This window comes from Procambarus clarkii, unplaced genomic scaffold (assembly GCF_040958095.1).
Source record: "Procambarus clarkii isolate CNS0578487 unplaced genomic scaffold, FALCON_Pclarkii_2.0 HiC_scaffold_1212, whole genome shotgun sequence".
Classification (NCBI taxonomy): Eukaryota; Metazoa; Arthropoda; class Malacostraca; order Decapoda; family Cambaridae; genus Procambarus; species Procambarus clarkii.
Window position 1 is genome coordinate 34,048 of NW_027190242.1, and position 13,227 is coordinate 47,274.

The window sequence follows — 13,227 nt, forward strand, 5'->3', positions numbered from 1 at the left end:
ACCGGTCCTTAATTAGGCTCTGGGGAAGCAATGGTGGTGGTGGTGGTGGTGCATTTAAAACTAAACCAAAAATCACCAGTTCTGGACGCGTCAAATATCATATCCGCTTAATGTGTCTACAACCTAATTACTTAAAACTACACTATTTAATTCATTCATATCATGTGCATATTGGTCATTATGCTCATACAACCGACATAACAATTTATTTTCATTATTAGAATCATACATTTCATCAAGTAATACAGATACAAAGAGATTTTCTTTCTGAGAAGACCGTTAGTATTGGCTGGCTGGCTGGCAGGCAGGCAGGCAGGCATTTGAGGGTTATTATTTCGCCTGTTGATTGGGGGGAGGGTTGATGTGTTAGGGGGTTTTCGGTTAGGTGTGGTGGTGGTGATTGGTGGTGATTGGTGGTGGTGGTGATTGGTGGTGATTGGTGGTGAGTAGTGGTGGTGGTGGTGGTGGTGGTGGTGGTGGTGGTGGTGGTGGTAGTAGGTGGGAGGGGGGGGGGGAAGGGGAATGATGGTCTGTGGATTCCTTCTCCGTACCCCTTACATATAAGCAAAAACATGCCTTCCTGTGGGTATAGAAACATTAACACAAATTATATCAGTAACTGATATTGTAGCCTTTTAAACAGAAAAGATTTGTACATACAAATACTTTTAAATTATCATTTATTTGTGGAAATGGCATTTACGTCATTAAATTGATACCTCAGCATCAAGTGTCCTGCAGTGGTCCAGTGGTAAAGTGTATATAAGTGATGCGTATTCTTGGAGTTGCGAGTTCAAACCCGGATTAAGCTATATATATATATATATATATATATATATATATATATATATATATATATATATATATATATATATATATATATATATATATATATATATATATATATATATATATATACAACATGTTTTGTTTTGGTTGTTTGTTTTTGTATAAAGCCTCACACACTATATTAAGCGAGTTTGTTTTAAACATGACATACATATTAATTCATTTTACCAGGCCTTATTCCACACAACTCCGTGAATTTCCCGTGGAGCCAGCCAGCCAGCCATTCAAACAAAAACAAACGAAACAAAACAAAACAAAACAAAAAACATTATTGCCAACAGCATTTGGTGTTCCCAGGCGGTCACCCATCCAAGTACTAACCAAACCCAACGTTGCTTAACTTCGCTGATCGGACGAGAAGCGGTGTTCTCAACGTGGTATGGCCGTTGGCATGAGACTGCCTACACATTGTGGCTAATAACCAACTCTTTTTAGTCATCACGGCAGGATACGGACCTTCTTGTGGTGTCTTAATGGTAATTGTATCCTAACATATTTTTGTCTCCTTGGCGTGGATATTTAACATCGTTTATTCAGTCTTGGGTTTATGTTCTTTCGCCATTTACAGACATTTTACATCTACCTACTTCCTCAGCCTACCCTGCCAATTTCTAATGAATTTGTGGATTTTCTTTTGTAATACATACATGTGTGTGCTCATCTGCTCTTCAGTTTTTATGATATTTGTCTCATCTGTCCTGCTTTATGATACTTTTACAAAGAACATGAACAAATGCTTCTATTTTAGAGAAGATATGGGATCCAGGTTTCGGAGCCGTAAAACCAACCGTCGTGATTGGTGGACGAGTTGCCAGGTTGCAGCTTCTGTACCGTGCCGGCACATAAATAGGTTCGGCTCAAGCGGCGGCAGCATCATTCCCCCGTGACTGTCTGAGCGTCTCTCATCACCTTGGTTATCTCATCATCATCATGGTAGAAGCAAAGCCTACCAAGAAGGCTGCGGCTGCTGCTGCTGTGGTGGCCACCACCAGGAAACCTCGCGTCCAGGTTGCTCACCCGAAAACTAGTCAAATGGTTCTAGCCGCGGTCGCAGCACTCAAAGACCGTAAGGGCTCGTCTCTACAAGCAATCAAGAAGTACGTTGTTGCCAACAACAAAGTCGAGGCTGCCAAGATCGCCATTTACATCCGAAGATTTCTCAAGAAAGCAGTGGCTGACGGCATTCTTGTTCAGACCAAGGGAAGTGGAGCTAGTGGATCATTCAAGCTGGCCGTAGCAGAGAAGAGGGCCGTTCTAACTCCCAAGAAAGCCACCACAACCAAGAAACCATCTACAGCAGCAAAGAAGGCCGTGGTAACTCCCAAGAAAGCCGCCACAAGCAACAAACCACCTACAGCCTTGAAAAAGAAGCAGCAGCAGCAGCAGCAGCTTGTTGTTGGGAACAAAAAGCCCAAAATAAAGAGAGCTTCAAAATCTCCCAAACCACCCAAGGCAAAGAAAGCTGTCAAGAAAACAACAAAGGCAAAATAAACGACGACATGCAAGCAGCATGAATACACATGACAATAAACATCCAGGCCTCCCCCCTCAGTGGAGGGGCCTCATATGATTCCAAAAAGAGTTTAGTTTTGTAGACAAATAAATCATTACTTTTGGGGTAGATTTACTCTGTATATTATATATATATATATATATATATATATATATATATATATATATATATATATATATATATATATATATATATATATATATATATATATATATACACACACATACATGGGTGAGGTGATATGGTACCAAAGTTTTGGGTGAGGTGATTGACATTTACACAAGATAAAACACGAACCAATGGGAATAAAAACATAAGAATGGAAGTAACTGCAGAAGGCCTATTGGCCCATAACACAAGCACTTCCTCTTGATGCTTCTATATTGGTTCGGAGTCTTGAAGCTATAATATATATATATATATATATATATATATATATATATATATATATATATATATATATATATATATATATATATATATATATATATATATATGCACACAAAACTAAATAGTCTTGTTAGACAAATTGCCCCTATTAGAGGCAAGTTGACTAACAAGCCGAATGACTGCAATTGTTTTGAATTTGAGTTAAATCTAACATAGAAATGTAATCAAACCTAACCTAACCTATGCTAACCCAAGCTAAGCTAACCTAACCTAACCTAAGCTAAGCTAACCTAACCTAACCTAACCTAACCCAGCAATTCATGATCTTAATATAATACTGTTAATTGGATAAACCAATTTGGAAAGAAATGTTCGAAAATAACAAAATTAACTGTGCTTGTTAGGAAAATTGGGCCTTGCATACTTGTCCCAATAGTGTGGTTCTCGCTTTTAGGTACGACATAAACGTATACCTAAGTTGAGAGAGAAAAAGATTCGCACTCAAACATGCATATCGATTGCCAGTCCTGAATTCTGGGTAGATATTCGTGTCCTCCCTTTTCATTTACCATCATTTGGATACTATCAAAACAGCTCTGAGAAGGATAAAATGAATAAAACGGGTAGCTCACTCATGTAAAAAGGAAGAGTTGGGAAAGATCTCTCTCTCTCTCTCTCTCTCTCTCCCTCACCCCCCCCCCCCCCACCACCAATGATCCTGCTCTGCTAGTATATAACGGAACAAACCTTCCCCCCCCCCCACCCCTCCCTCCCCAATCAGAGTCCCTTTAAGCATGCGAGGATAAAAATATATTTCATAAGACCCAATGTGCTAGCTGATATCAAAACAATTTATGTTATCGTCTATTAAGCCCTTCAGTAAAAAAGTATAGGGACCTAATTAGGTCCCGTTTTGAGGTGGTGGTGGGTGGAATCGATGGATTAGCCAAGCTCTTATCCGCCGAATCCGTAGAGGGTACGACCCTGGCGCTTCAGAGCGTACACCACGTCCATGGCAGTGACGGTCTTCCTCTTGGCGTGTTCCGTGTAGGTTACAGCATCACGGATGACGTTCTCGAGGAACACCTTCAGGACGCCACGGGTCTCTTCGTAGATGAGACCCGAAATACGCTTCACGCCGCCACGACGAGCTAAGCGACGAATAGCGGGCTTGGTGATGCCCTGGATGTTGTCACGTAGCACCTTACGATGACGCTTGGCGCCACCCTTTCCGAGTCCCTTGCCTCCCTTGCCGCGTCCAGTCATGGTGTTGAAGTTGTGTGAATAATAAAATTTCGGTTCGTTCGTTTAAATATAGGTCAAGATACCCTAATGGGTGAGCGTGGAAGTGGGGATAGGGGAAGAATTAGTGGGGGTGAGAGGAAGGGTTTTCAGTATGAGGTAAAGTGCCAGGGCTAGACCCAGCTGCATGGCATTGAAATCGTTATGACCAGACTAGGCAGTGAAGGCAAGGAATCGGATCTGTGACAACATTTCGTCTTTTCTGAGCACCCACGGAGACAGCAGTCCTCAGCTGGGTGTGCCCTGGAGGCTCACACCAGATGTGGTCTTTGATCTGTCAATCAGCATCGCGGCCCACCCAAGGCACCAGAAAACGGGAGCTAGTTGGTCCCCCCCTAAAGAGGGGGGAGAAGAATTAGGAGGTTATAGTTGGAAGTTTGGTGATTTGAGTAGTGATATTATAGGAGAGGGGTTATGTAAAGGACGGAGCAGGAGGTGGATCGTCGATCAGGTTAAAGAGGTTGTGCGTATGTCTGGGTCTGCTTAGGACGTTTCTGAGGAACGTGTCGTAGTTGTCATGATAGGTGAGAATTCTGTCAATCTGTTTCTTCCCCATAGTATCCCAGGTTATGTTCAGAGGTGGGATGTTCGCCCTCTCATGCAGGGCCTCACTGGTGGTGAAGTCCTGCCAATGGGTATCGAACACCCATCTCAGAGCCCTGTTCTGGGTACGCTGGAGTTTCTTCCTATTTGTTGGTGCTGCAAGTGTGAGTGGGATCGGTGCATATGTTAGGAGTGGGAGAATAAGTGTTTTGTATAAGTAGAGCTTGGTGGCTTGGGAGGCATGTTTAAGTGGGTAGAGTTTTGATAGGGCGTTTGAGGCTATAGCTTTCTTGGGTGTTATGTGTGTGTGAAAGCGAAGGTTAAAGTCTAGTGTGAGTCCAAGTACTGTGGTTTTGTTGACTCTTGGGATCTGTGTTGCATCTGGTGATTGAGAGTAGAGTTTTACTGGGTCAGGGTTACGTCGTTTGTTGTAGAAAAAGTATGTTATTTTTGACTTGTTGGGGTTTGTTTTTATTCGCCAGTCGTGTTCCCAGAGGGTGACTTTGTCTATTTCTTGTTGTGCTTTCCGTGTGAGGGCGTTAATCGTATAGTCTGTGATCAGTTGGGTTACGTCGTCAGCGTAGCAAAGGGTCATTGATGTCCAGTATACTGGGTCAGGGATGTCGTTTATATAGAGTATGTATAAGGTTGGTGAAAGAACTGAGCCCTGAGGGACACCTGCATTTAGGTTGAAATAACCCGACAGCTTGCTGAGGAACTTGATCTGCATCTTTCTATTTGTTAGAAAGCTGCAAAGTAGCCTCTGCATGTTATCAGATAGTTGAAACAGAGTGCAGAGTTTGTAACGCAGGCCGTCGTGCCATACGGTGTCAAAAGCTTTTTCGACGTCCTTTGCAATGAGGGCCGTCTTGGCCCTTTGGTGTTTATTTATGGAGAGGTAGTTTGTTATTATGTTCAGTGCGTCTTGTGTTGAGCGGTGTTGTCTGAAGCCAAATTGTTTGTCTGTCAATATGTTTTTGTGTTCTAGGTGATTCCTGAGTTTATGATTAATGAGTTTTTCGTATACTTTTCCTAATGTCTCTAGTAAGCTGATCGGTCTGTAGTTCTTAGGGTCTGTCGGGGATTTTTGGGGTTTTGGAATGAGGATTGCTGTGGCTTCTTTGAATGGGCTTGGGAAATATCCTGATGCTAGTGAGGCGTTGTAGACATCTGTGAGTGCAAAGATTAGGGGGTCTGGAAGTTGCTTGAGGAGAGCTTGGCCAATGCCAGAGGCTCCTGGGGCTTTACGTCTGGTGTTCTTGAGCATGAGTTTAACTTCTTCAGGTAGTATTGATTCTGTGAGGTCACTTTCTAAGTCGTCTAGTGTCGTGAGGTCAATGGTAGGGTAGTGTGTGATGGCATGAGGGTTGTGTCGTATCCATGTTTCTACTCTGTTTATGTTTTGTATTGCTGTTGGTTGTGGGGGGTGGGGATTGAAGATGTCCTGCCAGTGTTGTTTGAATATGCCTATTACTTCTGAGGGATCGGTGTAGTTTTGATTGTTGTGAGTGATGTATGTAAAGGCAGAAGAGGAGGAGTTTCCTCTGATCCTCTTTATGAAGTTCCAGAATTGTTGTGGAGTTGTTTTTCTTTGTATTTCAGCTTTATGTATGAGTTTCTCCCAGTTGTTAGCATGGTCTTGGTCAAGGCTGTTGAGTATGTGGTTTTTGAGTATAGTGAGGTCTGTGTTTACTTGATTGTATCTGTGAAGGTTGTGGGTGAATCTGTTGTGATAGCAGGAGAGTAGCCTTTTTGTTCTGATCGAAGGAAAAAAGGAGTATCTAGTTTTGTGGGTTGTTTTTGGAATGGTAGCATCAGCTGCTTGTATGATGTTATTCTGGATGGTGAGGACTTGGGAATCTATGTCTGTGTGTGGTTTGTCTTGGAAGTTGTAGGGCTGTGTGTTGGCAGTTAGGTGTTGTTTGAAGGCTTCCCAGTCTGCATTTTGATAGTCATATTGTGGGGTGGCTGGGATGAGTATGGGGTTGCTGGAGAGTGTGAGTGATATGGGTATGTGATCTGAGCCAGTGAGGGGTCCGGGTGTGATGTAGTGTTGTAGGTGAGTGCCTGCTCTGTTGGTGAGGATTAGATCTGGTCTCCCAGTTCCATTGTGTGTGTAGGTTGTTTGGAAGTCAGGGCCAAGGAAGGTGAGGTGTTTGTTTTGGTGGAGTTGGTGTAGTTGTTGACCGTGCATGTTGTGTTGGCGATGGTTGAATGTTTGGTGTTTTGCATTTAGGTCTGCTAGGAGGAAGACTGGTATGTGTGTGTGGTTGAAGAGAGTGTTTAGGTCCTGGAGGGGGAGACCCAAGTTTGGACGAATGTATGTGGTACCAATGATCATCTGCCCGTGTTGAGTGTGAATGCGGACTGCTAGGAAGTGTTTGTGTTGCCAGTTGGTAGTGAGGAGGTCATGTTTATAGGTGTTCTTTATTAGAATAGCAACCCCTTCGTAAGCTTCATCAGGAGATTGGTATGTTGTGAAGCCAAAATGTCTAATTTTGTGAGAGTTCGTCACGCATGTGCTGTTTAGTAGCAGCACATCCGGTCTTTCATTCTCCACAAAGTTAGCAATTAGGTGTCTGATGTTGTAATATGCTCTAACGTTAAATTGTGTGATTTTCATATTTATTGACTTGTTGGGGGAGTGTTTGTGGCATTTGAACCGGAGGGGTTCTCCTTTGTGGATTGATTCGTTGTGTAGACAGATTTGGTAATTATAGATTTGGGTAGGAGATATGTATGGCGTCCGTTTTGCATGGTGTCTGGTATGAATTTAGGAAGTTTTGGTGTAGGGGTGAGGGAGTGGTCTGGGGAGGTGTTAGTCCTCTTGGCTGAGAAAGACACGTTTTGGGGCAAATTTTGTGGGATTTTGGGCTTTGTACCTGTGTGGTATTGGGTTAGGGGCGTGAGGTTGGCTAGCGTGTTGGGCGTGAGGTGAGTTGACGTGTTGGGCGTGTGGGCTAAGGTGAGGGAGGTTACATGTTTCTTGGTATCTGATTTCTTTTTAATTGATGGGTTGGTTTTCTTGTGTATTGGGGTTGTTCGTCTTGCATGCAGAAATTTTTTGTTTTGTTTAGGTGAGTTTGTTCTTTTAGGAATCGAATCGAATTAAATATAGGACAAGATACCCTTCGGGTGAGCTTTGAAGTGGGTATAGGTGAAGAATAGCTTGGGTGAGAGGAAGCGTCGGAGTTGTAGAGATAGAGCCAGGGCTAGACCCAGCTGCGCGGCTGAATATGAGGCTACTTGAACACCTGGTCGGCTTAGGCTTGGCTGGCAGGGTCCCGAGGGAGGGGCGGCGGTGTGAGGTCTTCTTTCCTCATGACGTGTGGAGTCTTCTTTCTTCTTAGGAGTTGAAGTCTTCTTTCTTCTTTGAAGCTGAAGTCTTCTTTCTTCTTTGAAGCTGGAGTCTTCCGTCTTCTGTCTTGCACGTTGGTCTGCTCCGAAGCTTGCAGGGGTTCCACCACCTCAAAACGAGCAAAATCAGGTCCCTATACCCCTAAAGAGGGGGGGGGGGTGAAGGCGGCTACCTTCGGGCGAGTCTGGTGTTGAAGCTAGGCTTGTTATTCTTCCTTGTTCTCTTGCGTGGAGTTTGGTCTGTTGGCGTGCTTGGTGAAGGTGTGGGTCTTGTCACTACTTTATATTCGTTCAGTTCTTCTCTTGCTGCTCGCCATACGCTGTTGTACATCAGGGTTTTCATGTCAGTTACTACCCTGGTAACAGTTTCCTCGCCGTTTCTGTGTATTTTCGTTATTGTTCGTGCTTCCACGTCCAGGATTGACAATGGTTCTTCTGTGTCCTTGGGGTCGTGAATCAGGAATCTGCGTGGGGATCGCAGACCATCTAGGCTTACTGGGGAGACCGATTCATTGTCGAATTCTGACAATTCGCAGCCGTCTCCGTCCTCGTGTTCATATACTGGGTCCCGCAGTGGTACGTGGAATTCTTGCATTCTCGGGTCGGTGTTTTCTTCGACAAAACTCATGACAGTAGTGTATGGGTTGAACATTTTCGGGGCTGCTATGCTGGTAGTCACTTTGGGTTCAGGTGCGATGACAGTTGCTGGTTCAGCAGATGTTGAGATCGGTTGAGAAGCCGTCGGGGTGCTGTCGTTTGCCGTAGTCGGGTTTGCAGGAGTGGCTGGTGTAGGGTTGGCCTCTGTTGTAGTAGAGCGGGAGGTGAACATGGCCTCTGGTATCACAAACGATGGTAGGTTGTTCTCCTTGTACAGTTCCTTCAGTAATTCATAACGTAGTCTGAGATCTTCGCCTGAGAGCGCCGTTGCGAAGTGTATCAGGGCTGCAACAGTGCTATCAGGGGTGGCTGCAGGCGGCGTGAGTGAGGACGGCTGGCTGGCTGGGTTGAGAGGTGTTGTCTGTGACCTTGAGTGGCTGGCGCGGGAGCTGCTGGTCCAGTAGTTGAGTTGTGCGCCGCTCGCGGCGCCACTTGTCGGGAGTGCTGGGAAGGCTTCTGCTTGAATGTTGAAAGATTTCATTCTTGGAGTAGGATTTCGAGGTCTGGCGTCGATCATTTTCGCTATTTCTTCCTGCCTGGTGGGGCAGTCTTGAGAGACGGCTGTGTGTTCTCCGTTGCAAAGTAGACAGCGCTTGATGGTGGCTGTGCAGGTCCTGTGATGGTGTTCTCCAGTACAAATGCTGCATTTCTGCAGCCTGTTTGGGCACTTCTGGGCGTAGTGGGTGTATTGATAACACCGAAAACATTGACGAAGGCGGAAGTAACGCTGCCTGGTGATCTGGTGGGGTGTGCAGGCCACTCCACAGCATCTGAGTCCGTTGTCGGCCGCGAGAGTAGCCTCTGCTGGAGTCTTGAGGGTGACCTTGAGGGTTGGCCTCCCGCTTTCACCCTGCTGGATGAGGTGGGCCGAGATGGCTGTGAGAGACCGGTTCAGAGCGTTTATGCTCTTCACGATCTCAGTGATGGGCTGTTCGGCGATGATGGCACTCACTCTGTGGATGAATACTGTTCTTACAGCCTGGAACTGGAGGGGAGGCAGGAGTGTTAGCCCCTTTGCCTCGAGTGCAGTGGTCGACGTTGTGGTGAAAAGGGCTTCTAGTGCAGCTGCACTACTGAAGAGAATTTGGGGTCCCTTAACGTCCATAACGACGTCGATGGGTGCTACCCCAGAGGTCGAGGTCAGTAGCTCCATGATCTCGGCCTTGTTAAAAGTGGTGTCGGTTCCTCGGAACCGCACCTTCACCCTGAAAAGCATGATGCCTATGCAGGCACCACGCTAGAAATCAGGAGGGAAGCGCTCACGTTGCTGCTCAATATTTACCCACCCGGCAGTGCTAGGTGCAAGCTTCCTCTCCTGCTTTCGGCAGAAGAAGAATCAGAATAATACAGGAGAAGATGCCCATAAGGGCGAGCTTGGAAGTGGGGACAGAAGAAGATAAGGGGGGGTGAGAGGAAGAAGATTTGTAAGAGAAAAAGTGCCAGGGCTAAACCCAGCTGCGTGTCGTTAGGTTGCGGCTTTCGAGGCAGGGACTCAGTCGGGTGTTTTCAGTGACAACATCGGGACATCACAAACTCACAACATCACAGTGATTGGCTCAAGAGCGTCAGGGCTGAACTTTTTTACGGATTGTTTGTGCTGGTTGTTGAGAGCTGAATATGTAATGATAGTGGATGCTGGGTGTTGAGAGCTAAAGTTTAACGAAATACAGAGTTAGGAAGAGGATCATGGATGGTAGAGAAGAGGTCATGATTGTTTCGTGGTAGTCTGAGAGTGTGTAGGAGAAAATCAATATGTTGTTCATGATGAGTGAGTAGTCTATCGATTTGTTTGTCTGATAGAGTTTTCCAGTAGGTATTTAGGGCAGGAATGTTAGTACTTTCATGGAGACTTTGACTGGTATTTAACTCTTGCCATCGGGTGTTGAGTACCCATCTTAGTGCTCTGTTCTGTATTCTTTGAAGTTTTATTTTGTTAGTGCGTGCAGATAGAGAAAGAGCTAGTGGAGCGTATGTTAGGAGAGGTCTAATAAGTGCTTTGTAAAGGTGCATTTTTGTGTCAGGTTTTGCAAATCTAAGTCTGTATAGTTTCTTCATGGCTTGAAGAGCTATTGCATGTTTCTGTGTTATGTGTGTGTGAAAGAGTAGTTGTCGATCAAATGTGAGTCCCAGGACTGTGGAGGAGGGAGATACAGAGATATAAGTAGGATTTTGAGTGTATGAATAGAGTTTGAGAGGAATTGGGCGAATAGTTCTTTTACAGAAAAAGTAGGTGATTTTAGATTTGCTGGAGTTGGTTTTTATACGCCATTTGTACTCCCACTCAGTGACAACATCAAGTTCTGTTTGTGCTCTGTTTGTTAGTGTATCAATGGTGTTGCTGGTGACAAGGTGAGAGACATCATCAGCATAACATATGGTTAATGAAGTGTGATGAACAGGGTCAGGAATGTCGTTTATGTATAGGATGTAGAGTGTTGGGGCAAGAACAGAACCTTGGGGAACACCGGCGTGTAAGTTGAAGTAGTCAGAGTGTTGTTGGAGGAACTTAATTCTCATTGTCCTATTGTCTAAGTAGTTCGAAAGAAGTTTGGTGGTGATAAGAGGAAGATTAAAGTTGTTGCATAGTTTGAATTTTAAGCCGTCATGCCAAACAGTGTCAAAGGCCTTCTCAACGTCCTTAGTGATGAGTGCAGTCTTAAGTCTTTGGTGCTGATTGATACTGAGGTAGTTAGTCATGATGTTTAAGGCGTCGTGAGTGGACCGGTGAGGCCGAAATCCAAACTGTTTGTTAGTGAGTAAGTCATTGTGTTCAAGGTGGGTTCTAAGTCTCTGGTTGATCAGCCTTTCAAAGACTTTGCCAAGTGTCTCTAGAAGGCTGATGGGTCTATAGTTCTTTGGGTCAGTGTGGGGTTTCCCAGGTTTTGGAATAAGAACGGCTGTGGCAGACTTAAAGTTGAGTGGAAAGTATCCAGAGGCAAGGGAGGCGTTGAATAGGTTAGTGATAGCAGTAATGATAGAAGCAGGGAGTTGTCTAAGAAGGATATGTCCAATGCCAGACGCACCAGGGGCTCTACGACGAGTGCCCATGAGAGCTGTCTTGACATCAGCTAGAGTTAGGGGAGTCTGTAGTTCAGTGTTTGAATTGAGATTTTCAAGGTGAATGAGGTCGTCTGGTGTAGTTGCTTGTCTATTTTGGTGTATCCAGTCTTCGACTATTTCAATGTTGGGGCGTGCAAATGGTTCAGGAGGATGTGGGTGAAAGATTTGTTCCCAGTGGTGTTTAAAAATGTTGAGAACTGCTTCAGGATCAGTGATTTTGTTGTTATTATGTAGAAGGTGTTTAAACGGTGTGTGAGTTGATCCTTGTAATCGTTTGATTCGTTTCCAGAATTCTTGAGGTGTCAGTTTTCTGTATTGTTCTGCTTGTTCTATAAGGTGTTTCCAATGTTTTGTGTGGTCTTCATCTAGGCTGTTAAGGATATGGTTTTTTAATGCTGTTAGGTCCCATAGTATTTGTCCATGACGATGTATGTTTTGTAAGAATCTAGTGTGATAGCAAGCTAAGAGGCGTTTGGAGCGAATGGAGGGGGTGAAAGTGAAATGTGGTTTGTGTGCTGTTTTAGGAATAGAGATGTTTGCTGCATGAATGATGGTGTCTTGTATGTTGCGTGCTTGTGTGTCGATGTCAGTGTGATGTTTGTCATTGTATTCATAAGTGAGATCAGTGTCATCAATGTGTTGTTTGAACATGTCCCAGTTTGCCCTATGGTATGAGAATTGAGGAGTGCTGGGGATGAGAATAGGATTTGTGGAGACTGTGAGAATTAAGGGAATATGATCAGAGCCCGTAATGGGCCCTGGTGAAATGAAGTGTTGCAAGTTGCTGCCGTGTCTGTTGGTGAATATGAGATCAGGCCGGCCAGAACCTGTATGTGTGAAACAAGTGGGGAAATCAGGGCCAAGAAAGAATAGATGTTTTTGGGTGTATATTTGGTGAAGCTGTCTGCCATGCTGATTTGTGGTATTGTGGTGGAATGTAGGGTGTTGTGCATTGAGGTCTGCAAGCAGAAAAACAGGCAAGTGAGAGTTGTTGAAGAGAGTTATGAAATCTTGCATGGGAATGTCGGTGTTAGGACGGGTGTAGGTTGTGCAGATGATGAGAGACCCCATTTGTGTATGAACTTTAATGGCTAGGAAATGTTTGTGAAGCCAATGAGTGTGTAAGAGTTCGTGTTTGTATGAAGAACGGATGAGTATTGCAACTCCTTCATATGCTTCATCTGGTGACTGGTAAGAGGAGTAGCCATAATGTTTGATTTTATATGAGTTCGTAATGTATGTGCTATTTAATAATAGCACATCAGGTCTCTCGATCTCAATAAAATCTGACACCATGTGTCTAATGTTGAAATATGCCCGCACATTAAACTGTATGATCTTTATGAATTTTTAGGTTTTGATGGGGTGCTGGTGGGGTTTTGTGCATGTACAAGAGCATGAGGGTTGCGTGATTCAATGAGTTGGGCAGTTATTGAGGAGGGTGCATCTTGGAGGATGGTGGTAGGAATTGTAGGATATTTACAGCGGGAGGTGGGAGTAAGACAACGGGTTGTTGAACGGGCTCGGGACGAGACAAGATGAGTTACAGAAGAAAT

General features: G+C 44.5%; 1 non-coding gene across 1 annotated transcript; it reads right to left on the bottom strand.

Moving 5' to 3' along the window:
• Positions 1 to 1,121: 1,121 nt before the first annotated feature.
• Positions 1,122 to 1,240, bottom strand: LOC123749918 (5S ribosomal RNA). The gene has a single exon (XR_006771942.1). It is a non-coding gene; the product is annotated as a 5S ribosomal RNA (ribosomal RNA).
• Between the last annotated feature and the right edge of the window lie 11,987 nt (positions 1,241 to 13,227).